At 40.4% G+C, this 18,252-nt stretch overlaps 1 protein-coding gene across 2 annotated transcripts in view; it reads left to right on the top strand.

Annotated features, from left to right (window-relative positions):
• The first annotated feature begins 8,279 nt into the window (after positions 1–8,279).
• Positions 8,280–18,252, top strand: part of LOC146326306 (uncharacterized) — a 214,495-nt gene continuing 204,522 nt past the window's right edge. For both annotated transcript variants that reach the window (XR_014770599.1, XM_084718540.1), the window contains exon 1: positions 8,280–8,455. The gene's annotated coding sequence lies outside the window, so the exon portion shown is untranslated. The remainder of the gene's footprint in view (positions 8,456–18,252) is intronic.

Raw genomic sequence — 18,252 nt, forward strand, 5'->3', positions numbered from 1 at the left:
AGCCACACCTCATTTTTTAGATCAAAAAACTGAAAAATGTGCTGGTTTTACAAGTTGTTTCTTTACTTTCCTCCTCGCTGGTTTTACATCCGGGCGCTAGTACCAGGGCTGCCTAATATTTTGGTATTTCTGGTGCCAAATAGCGAGGGTAGCAACGTTTAATCGACCACATGACTAACTGCACATGTAGCAGTGTCACAAACAGCAGCAGCATTGGTACTAGTTCCACTGGTAGTATCAGTATGAGTAGTATCTGTTGTACTATCAGTATCACTAGTACAGTATTTTGAGGAACAGAGTGCAGTAATTTGCAGCAGATGCTAAGTGACAATCAGGACTGTCAGCAGAGAGAGCGTGCGGGTACAACTCGAGGTGTTAAAGGACCTTCTGCCAAGTGTACAGTCACTGGCAGTCGCCGCGGCAACCGCCTCCGTCTGCATGGTGACTGACAGGTGACGGCGAGGGAAGTGACAGCTACTGGAGAGACGCAGAGAGACAGGAATGGATGACTTCATCAATCAAACATAATCAGCAGCAGCTCTTTCCTTCCTCCTCTGATTGGATTATAATGGCGTCTCTGTACAGTAATTGATCTTTTATTGGAGGCTGTGCTCTGTCCTCTTCTTCTTCTTCTCTTCCTGTTTGGTGTTTACATCCTGTAGCTCTCTCTCTTTCTCTGTCACACAGCAGACTCATGCTCTGTCATACAGCTGCAGGGCGGTGACGTGATGTATGTCCATCAGTCCGTCCTGTCCTGACAGATTTCCACAGTGACCGAATGCTTCATAACATGTTTGACTCAGTTAGTTTTACTCCTCTGACGACGTGTTTTAACTCCACTGCTGACAGAAACTAAATCACACACAGAGCTGTGACAGCAGGAGGTACAAGGTTAACACGCTCAACCACAGGCAGCATGAGTAACATCAGGAGTAATACCAGGAGGAGTACCACCAGTACGAGTGCTGGTGCCAGAGGTAGTACTGGTTCCACCAGCATTATCAGCTGTAGTTCCACTAATACTGTGGTAGTAGTGCCAGTATCAGTAGAAGTTCGACTAACAGAAGTACCAGTAATACTTTAGTAGTAGTAGAATCGGTAGTTGTTCTAATATTGTAGTAGTAGCAGTAGTACCAGCATCAACAGTTCCAGGACTAGTTCCACTAATAGTTCCACTAATAGTACCAGTATCAGTTGTAGCTCCAGTAATGGAATTACTGGTACTTCAACCGTCAAAGGAAGATATTTTCCAGATGTGTTTTTTCTGTCCATATTCTGAAGTTTTTTGCAAAGGGGTTTGTTCGTGTATCTAAGCCTCATTTCTAGAACATTTTAATCCTAAAAACAAAACAAAAAAAATCAAAACTATCCAAAATCCCCTCTGTAAAAACTTTTGACTCTAATATCAACAAAATGAAACGAGAATTCTGAACACGGGTTTATCAAATGTTCAGATGTCTGTTCTGGAAATTAATGCAAATGAACACATATTTAACAAGACAGTCTCTCATATGCATTTGCACACGTCTGCATACGTTTCATGGTGACATCTATGTTGTATTAGTCACAGTTTGTATCACCTGTAGTGTCTACTGGACCTTCTCAGCGTCATCGTTCAAACTGATGAAGACAGTGGGAGCTGGTCAAAAGCTCCAGAGGAAGCTCCTGACTTGACCTTGGGTTATGACTTTTTTCTCTTTTTTTAGATTTTGATTAGTGCTGAAAATCTATTGGCTGCATGAATAATAATCATTTCTCTTTTTCATCATCTTCATCACCTGACTGATCTTCATCATCTTGACCTCCCTCCTCCTCCTCCTCCTCCTCTGCTCACACTCCGCTGACTTCAACCGTAAATACTGATTTTACCTCTGTGCTACTTTATATGTCTCTGTATTACACTCTCTCTCACACACACACACACACACACACACACACACACACACACTGGGACGGCCTCTGCCCTCGTCACGCTCTGCCCTGCAGGGTCCAGAGATTTTATGACTGGCAGAGGTGTGTGTGTGTGTATGTGTGTGTGTGTGTGTGTGTGTGTGTGTGTGTGTGTGTGTGTGTGTGTGTGTGTGTGTGTGTGTGTGTTGGTTAACTGCTTCAGCGCTGAGGCAGAAAATGACGCAGCGGTCTGCTGAGCTCAGAGAGGTTTTTTAGAGCAAAAAGAGCTTCCAGCTTTCACTTCCTCCCTTCCTTTCCTTCCATCCTTCTCACTTCTTTTTTGTTTTCCTTTCCTTTGACCTTCATTTTCATTTTCTTTCCTTTTCTTCCCTAATCTTCCTTTTTGTTTTTTTAATCAACTTTTCCTTCCATATCCTTTCTTTTCCTTCCCTTCTTTCTCTCTCACCTTATTCCTTTCTTTTCTCTTCAATCCTTTTCCTGTATCCTTTACCACTTTCCTTTCCATCTTCCTCATTTTCGTCTTCCTTCCCCACTTTGCTTCCTTTCTCCCATCCTTTTTGTTTTCTTTATTCTTCTATTTTTCTTCTTGTCTTCATTTTCCTTTTCATTTTTGCTATACTTTTCTCTTTCTCCCTCCTCCTTCTTGTCTACTTTCTTCCTTTCTCTTTCTTTCTTCCTGTTCTTTCCTCCCCTCCTTTTCTCCCCTTATGCTGCCCCTTCTTTCTCCTCTTTCTGTCCCCCTTTCCTTCTCCCCCCACTACTTTTTCTCCCTCCTGTCCACTTTCTTCATTTCTTTCCCTCTGCTCTTCTCTCATCTTCTTTCTCATCCTTTGTGTCTTTTTCTTTTCTTTCCCTCCTCTTTCTTCTCACTTCCCTTCCTTCATTCGCTCCTCACCCCTCGTCCTTCTCTGCTCCTCTGTCCTCCCTCCTCCATCCTCTCTCTCCACTCGTTTTTATTTAATATGGCCGCCTCATTCTTCACCTTGAATCACCTCTCCTTCCTGCGCTCAGACTGTGGCGAGGAGATAAGAGAGAAGGAGGGAGAGAGAGATGTTGTCGTTTTTTTTACGAGGCGTTTTCTCTCCGTATCACCTGAAGTGTCTGTTTGGATGGGAAACACTCGTCTCCTCTCTCCTCCTCCCCCCCTCTCTCACCCTCCCTTTATCTCTCCCTCTCATCACCTCTCTGCCTTTTTATCTCCTCCACATTCCTCATCCTCCTGCTCCTTCCTCCTCCTCTTCCTCCTCCTCCTCTTCCTCTTCCTGGTTGCACTTTGAGGATGAGAAAGAGGGATGAAGAGAACTCCAGCTGTGCTGTCCAGAGCTGGGAGAAATACTTCAATATTTCACTGCAGTAAAAGTAACAATAACACATTGTAGAAATACTCTGTTACAAGTAAAATACTTGCATTCAGAATTCAATCAACTGAAAGTACAAAAGTATCAGTATCAAAATATACTTAAAGTGACTCACCTGAGTGAATGCATTATTTACATTCCACCCTTATGCGGAGGAGTTGGTGGTTCAGTGTTTTTCTCTGTAGCTGTTACTGCAAACCAGCCAAACCTGTAACTGTTCCACAGTATTACTACCACACTACTCTAATTTGCAAGTTTTAATGCTCTGCACCAAACTTTGATACTCATATGGCACCAACTGAATTACCAAATTTCGAATGAATGATAATGCATTAAACATCACAGGCTAAAAAGTAACTAATACTTAGTAGTTTTTGAGATGAATACAGATAACTTTGTGCAGCTTGTTAGCTAGCCAGTGCAGCTAACCTGTTAGCTCGTCAGTGAGTCCGTTCATCACATCGTCCTCTCCTCTCCACTGCCAACCTGAAGCATGATGTTGCTCACAGACAGACAGGTAATAATAAAAGTTACAGTATTTTTTAGCAGTCTGATCAGTTGCATAAATGTGTTCCACATTTCTCTACACGTATGTGAGCAAGGCAGGACACCATTTCCCATAACTACACTGCAGGTTTAAGGCTGTACACACTTTTCCACCTCAGTGTGAACACTCTCCTATCCTGAAACAGGCTTATATTGATCAAGGGCACTGCTTTGCAGCCCAGTATGAAGTACAATGCAGGACGTTTGCTTGTAGGATTTCACAGAGTAGTATTAGTACTTTTACTGAATTAAAACATCTGTATACTTCTTCCACCTCTGGATGGAGATAGTTTTTCCAAATGGTCACATGTGCGTTTGGATATTTTGAGTGTTTTCCACTGATTAATATTTCATGTGTGGGATCAGTGAGTTCAGTTTGTAGGGCAGATCTTCATTCAGGCATTTAAGGAGGCTTCAGTCAGGTCCTCAAATGCAGCACTTTAGTGTGCTCTCAGTGTGTGTGTGTGTGTGTGTGTGTGTGTGTGTGTGTGTGTGTGTGTGTGTGTGTGTGTGTGTGTGTGTTTTCAGTGAACAGCTGTTTCTCTCTCTCTCTGACTCTAATCCTCTGGCCGTCCTCAACTCGTCATCTTTCATTTCATCTTTTCTTTATTTTAATGTCCCCTCAATCTGTTTTATTGTTAGAAAGGAGAGATTTTGGAACTGAAAACAACAATATATTTTAATAAAAACGACAAAATAAATACCCAACTAATACATGAAAAACCAGGCCTGTGCGTCTCTCCGAGTCTCGCTCTGCCTGGATTAGTGGCTCGTCCTAATCTCCGGAGGTTAAATTAGAGGATTGAGGTCGGATGTTAACACACAGCTCCACATCTGTGATTTTTTTCTTTGCTTTTTCTTTTTCCTCCTCCTGTTTTTTTTTTTTTTTTTTTTTTTTCTGGGAGCTGAAAATTTCCCTGAAGGTTTGTGTGAATCCTGTTAAAGCCGCTGCAGAGGCTCAGAAACAGAAAATAACAAATCTGTTGTGCGTCGGTGTTTGTCGGACAGCAGCGCTCATGTTCTCTCCTCAGCTGCTGTCAGGAAGCGAACGAGCCGAGCCGCTTCTTAATGTTCATTTCCAAAGAGAAGGCAGCAGACAGTTTACGGGCTCAGACTCACTCTGACACGTCCAACAGCAAACAAACAACATCATCAATATCTCAAACGATCAATAATGATTTATGGAGTTACAGTAAATAAACAGCAGGGTAGTTTCTGTCTGGACTGACTGTGTTCCCTCTGATAACAACATCATTAAATGATGTGTTGGTTCTCCTGGAAACACTGTTTGATTTAACACTGAGTGGACAAAAGTTTGTGGACACCCAGTCACTGCAGCCTAATGGGAGAGCTGAGCAAGAACATGCCGCCGTAACAGCCTCCACTCTCCTGGTTCTAGAAATAAAGGTGCTAAATAGAACCATAAACAGTTCTGTAGCTGGTCCCCATAGGAGAACCCTATTTGGTTCCAGGTTCAGTTGGAGGCCTTTCAGACAGTTCTACATAGAATGCAGCATATGAAAGGTTTCATCCAGAAACCTTTATTAGAGGTTCTGCAGAGAACTCTTCTATGGTGTATTGATTCCACCCAGAACCCTTTCTGGGGGTTGTATCCATCTTCTAAGGCTATTACTAAGAACCCACACAGGGGGATTCCACTGAGAACCCTTTAATAATCCAAGTGTTTCCTGTAGAACCGACCTAAGGAGTTTGCCTAACAAGGGTTTCATCTAGAACCCACCCAGGACTTCTACCAAGAACCTTTTTATATACCTTTTCCAAGAGATTCATCCATTTTTTTCTTCCTCCAAACCAACCAAACTCCATTGGCAAAATCAGTAACTTTACTTCACAGAACACAGGAGTTGTTAGTCTACCGCTGCCTCCATTGGTTGGTTTGTTTCTCGTATTCTGTGACTTCAACCCTCTAAAACACCAAAGTCACACAATAACACAAACAAACTAACCGATCAAGGCAGCGTTAAACCAGGAACTCCTGTGTTCTGTGACATCAAATTACTGTTTTTGTTAAAGGCGTTGTTTGGCGTGGTTTGGAGAAAAAGTTGTCTGATGACAAAGCCAAACTTCAAAAAACCTGAAATATCCCTTTAATACCTCAATTTAATTTAATGGATCCAGACCAGATACAGGAAAACATGTTTACTTCATGCATTGAGAAATGGAGCAAAACATGATCGATTATGGTGTTTTTTTGTTTTTTTTTGGAAGATTTATCATCAATGCAACCATGAGACAGTACTGAAACAATTAATTGATTAGTTGATCAACAGAAAATTACTCCACATCTGTTCTGATAGTCGATTAATATGCAAAAAATTTAACAAAATCACTTCTTATTCTTAAAAATTACAATTTATGCCCGTTGTTGTCATGTATGTTGTTTGATAAATCGTTGTGGACATTTTGTAAATTTATAAACAACTTGTTGGAGCCCCGACAGCAGAACTGTTCTTTAAGAAGTTTAAAAAAAGCCTTTTATGTATGAAATCAAAGTATCAGTGTAGTTTTATTCAAAAAGTAAAATTGCCATTAGCTGGTTCAGAGTTTCTGTACAAAAGTTCCTTCTTCTGGTTTAATGATTAAAACATCCATGGTTGAGTTAGCTGGAGAAAAAAGAAGATTTGTGGGACTGGACCTTTAATTCACCTCAAAAGACCAAAATCTGACAAAAATCTGCCCCCAAAATCATCAGAGAAGAAAAGAGGCCGAGCAGCTGCTGAATCTTCTTGATCCATTTTTAATCTACAACCGCCGCTCTGAAAGTTTGTTAATGAGATTTGGGAGTTTCAGGAGTCCACTGTGAGAGAGAGAGTGTGTGTGTGTGTGTGTGTGTGTGTGTGTGTGTGTTTTGTCATTCAACTGAAAACAGATAAAGTGATGGAGAGAAAACACTGCAGAAACAATAGGTGACAGCAGAGGGATGAATCGACTGACGGCACACCTGGAAGCCATGTTTGAAAAACTCAAACGCCACTTAAACTGTCAGTCACGGCTGCCTGACGTCGTTGTCATGGAAACGGTGACGGGAGGGGCGGCTGAAACCTTTCTTTGGGAACAGAAGCATGTTCAAGCAGGCAGGGTCGTGAATACCTGGACACAGGAACACAAACACACACCTCGTCATTCATCTGTGTTTGCATTACGCTTTGCATACAGCCTGAGGTCATGCAGCAAAGCGTTCCCGTGACAACCATGTGTGAGTGTGTGTCGGACAGGTAAAAGTCTCTGTCCCACCCTCCCAGGACTCCGACCCCCTGTCCTCCATCACTTCGTCGGTACGCCCGGCGGCTCCTTATGTGATGTCGCGGGTGGCCGAGCAGCCAATGGAGCGATTGCGGCAAACTAATAAATAAACACATGGAGAGTCAGCGTGCTGCTGCTGCAGGGGCTGCTGGGTAGTTTGGTCTGACTGATCCACGGTGTGGACCGACTGCTGATCTTCACACTGTGTTCATTTGTCTGCCTGAAATCCCCAAATGCTGTTTGGTTCAGTTTTCTCTGCTCATGGAGCAGATTTTAGGGTGAAAAAATGCCAATTTTTCTTCAGATTCAGCTTCTTTCATGTGAAGGTCTGCTGCTTTTTCTGCTTTATATCACTGTAAACTGAATATATTTGGGTTTTTAACTGTTGCTCGGCCAAATAAGTCAATTTAGAGACACCATCTTGGTTTTGGGGGCCATTTCAAAACATTTTAATGACTAAACAATTAACCAATTAATCAGAAAACTATGAATAACAAGATCATTTAGTTTTTGACATGCAGAAGAAACCACAGATTCAACAGTTTCTAGTAGTAGTCCAAAAATATGTCACCAAATTAGCTTTTTTTTCTCTTCATATTGAAATATTAGGCTGAAGTTAAGGTGAAATATTGGCAGGAGAGACAAAGATACAGAGTCATATATAATATTTTAATGAGATTTTGTCAAAATATATCTTGATACTGCTTACTGCTTATTTTTTCTCTTCTGTGATGATTATCATGTACAATTATATATGTATATCCATACATCTGTCCATGTAGCCATATATTTTTTCCACAGATCTGTAAGTGAAAGGTGTATATATATATAGTCTGCATGTAAAAATTTAGAATCTTTTTTTTACTTGATCTTTTCTGCCTGTACTATTGGAGCTGCTGTAATGTGTGAAGTTCCCTGATGTGGGATCAATAAAATTTATCTTATCTTACCTTAACTTAAATAAACTTGTTGAAAGTATAAAATAAAATAAAATAAAAGTTACAGGAAAACCATGTAAAAACTCTTTCAGTAGTGATTTCAGTCCCTGCTTCCTGGTCTTCTATTGGTCAGATCCTAGCTCACCCATTAGTTGATCTATAGTACTTCCTGGTCAAGCTGGCCAATCACTGAACTAGGTTCTTGCTCAGTACAAAAGCAGGAGGCGGGACTAAAGTTTTGAATCACCTGAACAGTAAAATTTTTACCAGAGGGCCCCTCTTCTCATTCCACCTCCCTAAAACACTAAAACCATCATTTTTGTGTTTGTTCTGTCCAACAGTTTTGCTTTATATGCTAACAGGACTTTAACCTGTTAGCTTTGTTGAAAAGCTAATCAGGATAATATCCAAAAGGAAGACACTGATTCTGCAGGAGAGGTGAGTGCATGCAGCTCTCTGTGTGTCCTACTGCTGTCAGACAGTAACACTTTAGCTTGTTTGTTAGGAGGCTGATTAGAGGGTTAGCATGTTTGTTAGCAAGTCACCTGGTTGTTAGCAGGTGATTGCTTAGAAGTCTAGCTAAAGGTAGCGCTAGTTGTTAGCATGCCTGTTGCTTAGCTGTGAGGTTAACTTGTTGATGAACAGGTTGGTTGGTTTGTTAGCATATTAATTAGCATGTTAGTTGGCCACCTAGCTCTTCTAGTGAGCTAAGAGTTTTGCTGGTTAGTTAGCATGTGATGTAGTTAGGTAGTTGGTTGGTTAGCAAGTGATTTCACTAGTTAGTAGGTTAGCTGCTTGTAAGAAAGTTGGTTGGCTTGTTAGCTTAATAGTTAGCATTTTACTTGACCATTTAGTATGTAAGTCAGGTAAGAGTTTAGCTGGTTACTTAGCAGGTTAGTTATAGATATCTGGTTTGTTAGCTTGTGATTTGGATTAGTTACTGGTGGTTGGTTAGTTGGTCAGTTGGTTGGTTCGTAAGTGATTTGGTCAATTAGAAGGTTAGTTGTGAACTAGTTGGTTGGTTTGTTAGCATACTGGTTACCAGGTGGCCTTTTAGCATGTTAGTGAGCTAAGAAGTTAGCTGGATAGTAGCATGTTAACACAATTTAGCAGATAAGTTGGTTATTTTGCAGGATAGTATGTGTCTCTGCTTGCTGCCGACTTTAATGTACTTTAGTAACTGACTGTCCTGCTGCTTCACACAACATTAATACACAGAACTGTGTGTGTGTGTGTATTTTAGCATTGCGATTAGCTTTGGTTTGAACGCTGCCTTGGAGAACTATTGAGTGGGTTTAACACAGGAGAAGTACACTGAGGGTGGAATTAACTAGCTTTACTTTAGTGTGTGTGTGTGTGTGTGTGTGTGTGTGTGTGTGTGTGTCGGGCTGGAGGAGGGATGCCACACTAAATTGGCAAAATGAGGTGTAAATGTCTTGAGGCAGATGAGCTGCCTTTAGTGAGCGAGTGCAGCACTGAATATTTCACCAGCAGCTCCAGGAAAGCCAGTGTGTGTGTATGTGTGGGTTTGTGTGTATGTGTAACTGTGTATTCATTTGTGTGTGTGTGTGTGTGTGTGTGTGTGTGTGTGTGTACGCTTGGCAGCCACAGCCAATCATCGTCCATCATTCAGTTTTGGTTCTGACAGCTGGAAGAGGCAGAAAGTCCCTAAACGCCTCAGAGAAACACTTAACTGCCTCCACTGCTGCTCAGGCGAGTGTGTGTCGGTCTCTCTCAGTGTGTGTGTGTGTGTGTGTGTGTGTGTGTGTGTTGACATTAGAGGTTGTACAGAGTGTAATCGTCTCATTATATTCAGTAATCATCTGCAGCCTGATGTGCTGCTGCTGGATCTACTGACAGCTTTTGACACCTGAGTTGCACCTGAGCTACAGTTTGACCTTTGCCCTCCCTGACAGAGAGGCGAGAGGAAGACCTAAGTATTTGACCTTTGACCTCTGGGCTTTAGTTGGACTGCTCTATTTTTATTTGACAGACAAACTTAACAAAAGGAGAAAATTGGAGGAAAAGTATTACGGTTTGAATAAAGATCTGACGATCAAAGACAAAATGATAAAACTGAGAAGTTAGTGGTTAACTTGTCAGGAGTCCCACCAGAGAATCATAGAGTTTCAACAATTAATCAATGAGCTGTCAACTATTAAAGTAATCAGCATGTATACTGATAATTAATTAATTATTAATTTGAGTCTTTAAAAAAAAAAAAAAACAGGTCCAAATTCTCTGATTTTAGCCTCCCAGATGTGAATATTTTCTAATTTCCTTACTCCTTTATGACAGTAAACTGAATATCTTTGGCTTCTGTGCAAAATTTAAGGAAGTTAACTTGATCACAGACATTTTCTTTTACCATTTTCTGACATTTTATGGACTAAACAACTAACTGGTTAATTCAGAAAATGACCGACAGATGAATCGATATTGAAAATAATCATTAGTTGCACGTTGTGTCCACAAAAAGGGCACTTGATCATGTTTTATCTACCTCAGGGGCACTTTTCAGTCATTTTTGTGTCCTTTTTTTCAGCGTAATGTTGAACTTGTCTAAAGAAAAGATTTAATGAGCACACAAACACACTAATTCTTATTTTTTGGTGATTATACACTAATGAGAACATATTTCTGTATATTATTTTCCATTTCAGACAAAATCTTCTAATAAATCCCCCTAAATCTGTCACACTGGGGCCTTAAAAACTCTGTGTTGTTTGAATCCTGCAAACCTGGAGGTCAGGATCCCCATCCTTTAGTTGCAAGATGATAAATGTTCCATATGTGATGCATCAGTGTTTCAGTTGATCAGTGACTTTTAGTGTTTTGTTCGCATTGAAGTTTGGAGTCACATTCATCAGTCGGTCCGCTGCTCTCAGCGAGGAGAGGAAGCCAAAAGAGGAAGAAGAACAGCAGAGTTAAATAAGTTAGAAGTTAGCAGCGTGCCTGATTAACTTTAAATGAGCTCCGGTTTCAGTGCGACACAGACACACACAGTCACACACACTCAGCTCTTCTTCCTCTCCTCTGTCATCATCGTCACTCTCAGAGTCTCAGGAATGTTTGTCCGTCCTTTGTCCGTGTGCTGTGACCGGTGACCTCTGACCTCCAGGTTCTCAGTGAGGTGTGATGGTGCTGAGCTGCAGAAGAGAGACTCGGAGAGAAAAAAAAAGACGAAGCTGGAAAGTAAAAACTCTCTGCTGGTTTATGTTCTGGTTTGATCTCTCACTGGTAGTCATACATTTTTTATCCAACATGTACTTTAAAATGTATAAAAATGTTATCAAAGTGCTGCTGCAACATGCAGCTGGACTCCCCACTGCTCCCACAGCTTTTGTGTGTGATGAAAGATTTGTTTCACAGTTTGCAGAAACAACAGAGCCAATCAGAGCTTTGTGAGTGAGGTTAAAGGGGAATTCCATCAATTTTACGAGGGATGCACAGTTTTTTTTTTATTTTTGCCTATATCTGATATGTTGATATATTCCAGCTCATTTTGAACAGTTGCTGATATCGATGTATGTTTTCCACCTAATTGCAGAGAACATCAAGTCTCTCCTGTTGTAGAATTATGCCTTCTCTTATCTCGAGGGCCGAGGTAAAATTCAGTTCTTTCAAAATGATGATCGCAAAATGAATGCTGAGCAATCATTGTAAATTGAAACTTTACTTTGTATGATAGGGAAAAAAATCTAGCAACTCACTTCCCTGTCAGGCGAGTGAGCTGCTTTTTTACCACTTTCGTGATTAGACAGATGGTAAAAAGAATTAAACATGTTTTGTACCATAGCTGACGTAACTAAGGAGCGAGCCACCTCGCTTCCTTCTTGTCTGTGTTGAGAGCTGCACGTGTGCAGAATGGATCAGGTGGATGACAGCGAGTAAAGACAAAGTTTATGAGCTGAAGTGCAAGTGATTTTTTCAGTAGTCTCATTTACTGGATGCAAACTGCAGATACACATTGGTCGCTTGCCTCAAGCGGCATTACAGTGTTCACTATCTGCATGTTCAAAGTCCCAGGGCAACAAGAACAGCCTCTGAGCTGCAACCTACAGGCTGAAAATGGCAAATTAGCACCTGGGACACTAAGAGTACGAATGTAAACATGCTAACAGCTGTTACTTTTTCTTTTGCAGTGATGTATTCATTTAATGCCAGCGCTCTCCTCCCAATGTCCAGATGTTTTACCAAAACAGGATTCCCCTTGACACTATTTAGCAGCAGCACCGTCGCTGCATCCTGGGCTTAGCTCCGCCCGAAACATTAGTGACTGGTTTACAGAAATGCAAATGAGGCAGGGCATTTTTCCCCCTATAGCAGAATGTGTATGCATGGACCCAGACTTTCGTCTAGCACTGATCAGTGTGGAGAGATGTCTGGCTATGTGAGACTAGTATTTCCATTATCCTCAAAACAAGTATTTAGTACTAATACTAATACTATGTATTGTTTTTCAAAGGCCCCTCAATTTGCTGGAAGATGTTGCTGGAGTGCCAAAACATAAAAACTGTTGAAAATTCTAGTTCTGCTAGTTTCTTGAGTAGTGGCGGTTAAGCTATTGAGAGGCCACAGGGCTGATTTATGCAATGTAAAATACCATAAGCTTAAACTAATAATGGTGACTGGTAGCAAAAAAACAAATCTTGACAGTCGGGTTGGGCGATGTCCACAGTGAAACACTGCGATGGACGATGATATCGATCTCATGCAACAGATGTTTGTAACATGCAGTGTTCAGTTTGAAGCAAAGTTAGCTGGATAGCTATAGAGGATGGCGAGATTAAAAGACACACACAAGCAGAAAACCTGCAGAAAAGAAACACTGCTGGACTCAATGGAGGGGTCTTAAAATCAGCCCAGGGTCCATTTCTATTTCTATTTCTGTTTCAATTCACTGATATTCTTTGTCAAAGAAAGAAGAACTTGTTCAGCAATGTTTTTTTTATCAGCAAACAGTGACAGAGCGGATTAGTACTTTATCAGGTGACATTTATGATCAGTTATGTTACAAAGCTGGAGTTTTCACCTCATACTCTGTGCTACTTGATGAAAGCAAAGACAAAACTGACAAAGCTCAACAGCGATTTTTATCAGGGAACTTGAACTTTGAACGTGGCCCCACTATGAGATGACACGTTAGTCTGACACTCCTGATTTAAGACTGAAAAGTTCCAGGAAAATGACTCAAAGCAGGTTGTTGTACAACTAAATTGAGACAACGCAGTCAGAAGCACGGCTTCTGTCAACGAATAGTGATGTTGACTGGACAGATTGGTCACTCACAGGTGACTGGTTGGAGCAAAAATACCTTGCAGTGATGTGAACATGCTGAAAAATGAAGTAAAAACCACTCGTAATTGAAATTCAGTCAGTTTATCAGGCTTTATGGTCATTATAGTCCCAGTTTACCACCAGGAGTTAATGCTTTGTTGGCCGTTTTACTGCAGCGTCATGGTGATAAACCCAGAAATATTTGACTTTATGGATTGATGAAGTGTCTGGACGTGCCATTTAACAGGTGATCAACATGCAGTGCATTGTGGGATACTGCGGACCAAAGGATTAACACAGTCAAAGTCTTTAGTATGAGACGGCCGTGTCATGTTGATATGTTTTGGGACGCAGCCTCAGTGTTGTCTTCTGTCAGGACGGGTTGGAGCTGGAAATACTGCTAACCAATCAGAGTGGTGGTTGAAATGTGCTGTTTCTTTTATTATGAAGCTTTATTAATAATTACAGATTAATCCCAACAGCTGAACAGCCTTTGGCGAAAAGAAAAATGAGGATGTAATTTAACAAAAACAGCTAATTTTATGATTTTTATTTTCAAAGTGAAGGCACTGCAGTGCTGCTTGTTGCTGATTGTTCCTGAGGTGCTTCCGGCTGTTGTCTTGTTTATAGTCGTTCCTCTTCTTATTAATTATTTTCTTTCTTGTCCTCCTCCTCTCATTATCGGTCCTCTCTAATGATCCCCACGCTGTCTGTCTATATGAATATTGAATCTGTTCAGTAAACTGCAACATTGATCAGTCAGACTCTGAGTAAACGCCGTGGCGCTTTGAGCAAACGCCTCCATCGATTTGTCCACATAAGGAGCCTGATGGGGGGTGGTGGGGACGGGTGTGGTATCATCCTGCTGTGCACTTCCTGTTTCCCTGGCGTCACCTTGTTGTTGTTGTTGTTGTTGTTGTTATTGTTTCTTTCCTGGTCTTCACGGCAGCAGCAGCAGCTCTGTGTTTGTCTGAAGAGTTCAATGCTCTGCTGGGCGGCCAGTTACATTTACAATGCTAATGTCCGCCTGCAGAGAGGAGTGTGTGTGTGTGTGTGTGCGCACACTGAGGGCTTTTAAAACTGTAATTCAGCAGCACAGTTTGTCAGTTTAAGATATGATATGAAATTCTGTGTTTTTGTACAGGGTCATACCGACTGTGGAGGACACCGACGTCATGTTCTGGGTTTTTGTTCTGGAAAGTTTAAGCAACAATTAAAAAGTACTCAACTCCAGTATCTTTAGCCTAAACAGAAAACAAATCAGTATTTGCACGGCAGTTTTTTAACTTTGAATAAAAAGGGTCTGAAATGGCATTTAAGAGATTTGTGTAGCAAAATAAAATTTACATAAAATCAAATTCAACATTGCATTATGTCAGATGTAAAATGGATTTGTTAAATTGTGTTTAAGTTTTTGTCAACTCACTGTACAAAACCAGTTTTTGTTATAGTCATTATATTAACTGAAATAACACACTCTGTAAAAAAACACTGTAAAAATAGTTTTCCTGAAACCAGACTACTAGGAAGTTTATGTTCGTGTAAATCAAATAATTGAGTCGGAAAACTGGATATTTTTAAGTTGCTCTGCTTTAAATTTAGGTTACACAGATTATTAAGTACATCTGACTCAAAGCAATTAAGTTTATATAACTTCTTAAAGAAATTTTTAATATATTTATTGAAATTTATGTCATTAGAGATGAAGGAAACATGCTAAGTTGAAATACTTGCTACATTGAAATTTCTGTTCTGGGCTGAAACAACTGTTTTCATTTGCCTGTTTTGTGTTAATTAGACTTCAAATTAATGCCAAATGTTCACAGAATGAGAAAGTGTCTGTTTATGAGTCATAAGGAATCATTAATAATCTTTGAGAAGGAGCAGATGTTTATAACAGTTAAATTGAACAAAATGTTAATGGAGTTTGGCGTGTAGTGAGACAGGCGGGCACTGAACTCCAACTTTACATCGGCAGACAGCTGACAGAGTTACAAACAGCTGATCAGCTGACAGCGAAGGACTCAGCCATGTTTGTTATTGTCAAAACATGATGTTTCGCTCTTGCGCTCCTGTCGCTGCGCGCCTGTGCTTTTTGCATCTGGGGAGGAGGTGGCACAGGGGAAACAACTCACTTCAACCATGGACTGTATATTACTGTATAAACAGGATTTCAGTTAATTCAGCATGTCATCTGTGGCTCCAAGTCACTATTCGGACAACTGCACTCATTTCTGGATGCAATTACAACATATTGCTCGCTTAATTTGACTTGAAAAATCTTGATTCTTTTGTTTGTCAGTTGAAGTATTTTGTTAAAGTTTGTTCAATGTGTTTTTATTCGGTCAGTGTAGAAAACCTCCTGAACACCACAGCAACCACTGAACAACTGCCTGTTAGCGCCCACCAGAAGAACTCAGCCTGGTCTCTTTCTCACCTCGTCACATATAGACATTTTGTACGTCATGAATACTCGTTAGCGTCTGGAAGAGACACACCAGGCTTTTAGCATTGGATAAACGAGGAGAAAGTCCAAGTGTGCAGAGGTGGTGTTCATGGATGGCAAACAAAAACAAGACTTTGACCCAGGAGAATGAAAACTATAATGTTGTGAGTCCTTTGAGTTGCTTCGGTGACATCATGTGACGTACGTTATGCAGGTCTACTTATAATAACCCTAAACTTACACAAGTAGCTTTTTGTGCCCAAATCTAACTGCGAGTGTTTCACAACATTAACAACGTGTTTGAATGCTTCTTGGCTGCAGCAGATAAATGGTAACTCTGCTTCAGTCTGAAATGCCAAGCTGTGATGACAAAACATTGGTATAAGCCCCAACCATATGTTACTTTCCTAAAAGATGCCTGGAATCAACTGACAACTGCATAACTTTATTCTTCAAATGATATTTGATTGATTTCAGCATGTTTAAATATAAATATTTAAATGTGAGCAAATATTTAGTAGAACAACAGCATTTTTATTATTCCTGGCAGTAAGCTTTGAAGAAGTAATTTCCAAGGCAATAAATTGACAGAAAATATAATTGAGCAGTAAATTGAATAAATAAAACAAATCCTATGAATTATAAATTATTTCAGAGAGTTTTAGGGAGCATTAAGACACATTAGGAGGAACTCAGCAATTTATTTCTCATCCTACTTCATTGTAATTTTAATTTCTAAGTTAGTAAAGATTTATTTTAATTCCACTTTGCAAACCAAAAGTTGCACTTCACAATAAAAGCATTTTACAGGCAGGACTGTGACAAGAGTGCAAAAAAGTAGATTTTCCAGCAGTGGTTCATAGAACAGGTGGGTCACCTTCAGTCTGAAACAAAAATCACCTTTTGCTATACCATCATAAATAATCAACTCACTGTTTCAGAATAAAGGCTGAACCCTCAGGGTGAAGAACAGAGGTGCAGTTTCACGCTGCAAAATGTTCCATATTTTATGAGCTGAAGTTGTCGTCTGCAAACTGAAATGATCATGAGATGCACCAGGATCTGTGGTGCTTTACTGCCTCAATCAAACACTTTCTGTGTCTAATTTATTCATTAATTTATCTGTATTTTAATTTGTTTTCATTGGCTGCTGAACTGGAGTTAAAGGCTGCGAGAACAGATGTAGTTCTGCTGAGAATCTACTGTGTTTCTACTGCTGTCACAAACAGACAGACAGACAGAACATAGCTCATGTCAGTGTTGTCCTGGTTGATGCTGTCAGGATGACTGGAAGTAGGGCAGAGTGTGTGTGTGTGTGTGTGTGTGTGTGTGTGTGTGTGTGTGTGTGTGTGTGTGTGTGTGTGTGTTGTGACAGATGGTGTTTAGTTGGACTCACGTCGCTCCTCTCACAAACACTCCTTTAAGGTCAGAGCTGCAGAAACGATGCTGAATGTTAAACATTAGTCGATATCAGCAGACCGTTTATGCATCCTGCTTCACTCTGGGGTTTCCTACATTTCCCATGATGCCTTGCCAGTACAGAAGCTCCATTAAAAGAGAGAACTTGTCACCATCAGATGATGGTTTCCATCAAGTTATCTAAAAAAGCCTCTGGCCTTTTGACTTCACCTGACATTTTTTTATTGTTTGGGTTTTTCATTTTTTTTTAAATTAATTACTATTAACATTATAATTGTTATTTTTTCAAAATGTTTTATGATGTTTTGGCTAAAGGCTAAAATCCCTGTTTCTTAAAGGAACAATTTGGACAAGGTCAATTTGGTAAAAAGAAGACTTTATTTCTCATTTAATTATATTTAAATTATTTATTCAGCAGGTTTTGCATGGATTAAAGAGACAAGATGTTAATCAGTGAGCTTTAGAGGTGCAGGTAGGTGGATTAAATAAGAACAATCTGTATTAAAAGTTTTCATAAAGCTGCATATAAATATATCTGCTGGGCTCTGGTCAGAACCAGGTTAGCCGTTTCCGGTCTTCATACTAAGCTAACGGCAAACCATACAGAGCAGCATTAATCTGAACACGAAACTCTCTGCAAGATAGAAAATAAGAATAAACTATTCTGCATCAAGACACAAAATAACTCAACAGTTAACTGTATCAATATCAAAATAAAAATCCAAACAAAGACACATGTTGCGAGTCTGTTTTTTAAACATGGAATCGAACTCGCGACCTGCTGCAGCTATTGATCTGTGATCAGGATGGAACAACTGGGTTAACATGTAAACCAGGACAACCACTCTGGACCCGAGTTTCTGGGTTACTGAGTACACATCACTCACTCACACACACACACGCACACGCACGCACACACACACACACACACACACACACACACACACACACACACACACACACACACACTGGATGAGTGACACATGTTTGGGCGCCTCGAGGGAATCTGAATATTGATTGGCCTGGAACAGTTATCCATCCATGATGAGAGACTGTGTGTGTGTTTGTTTGTGTGTGTGTTTTGATGAGA

This window comes from Lutjanus erythropterus, chromosome 5, assembly GCF_056507025.1.
Source record: "Lutjanus erythropterus isolate fLutEry1 chromosome 5, fLutEry1.hap2, whole genome shotgun sequence".
NCBI classification, from domain to species: domain Eukaryota; kingdom Metazoa; phylum Chordata; class Actinopteri; order Lutjaniformes; family Lutjanidae; genus Lutjanus; species Lutjanus erythropterus.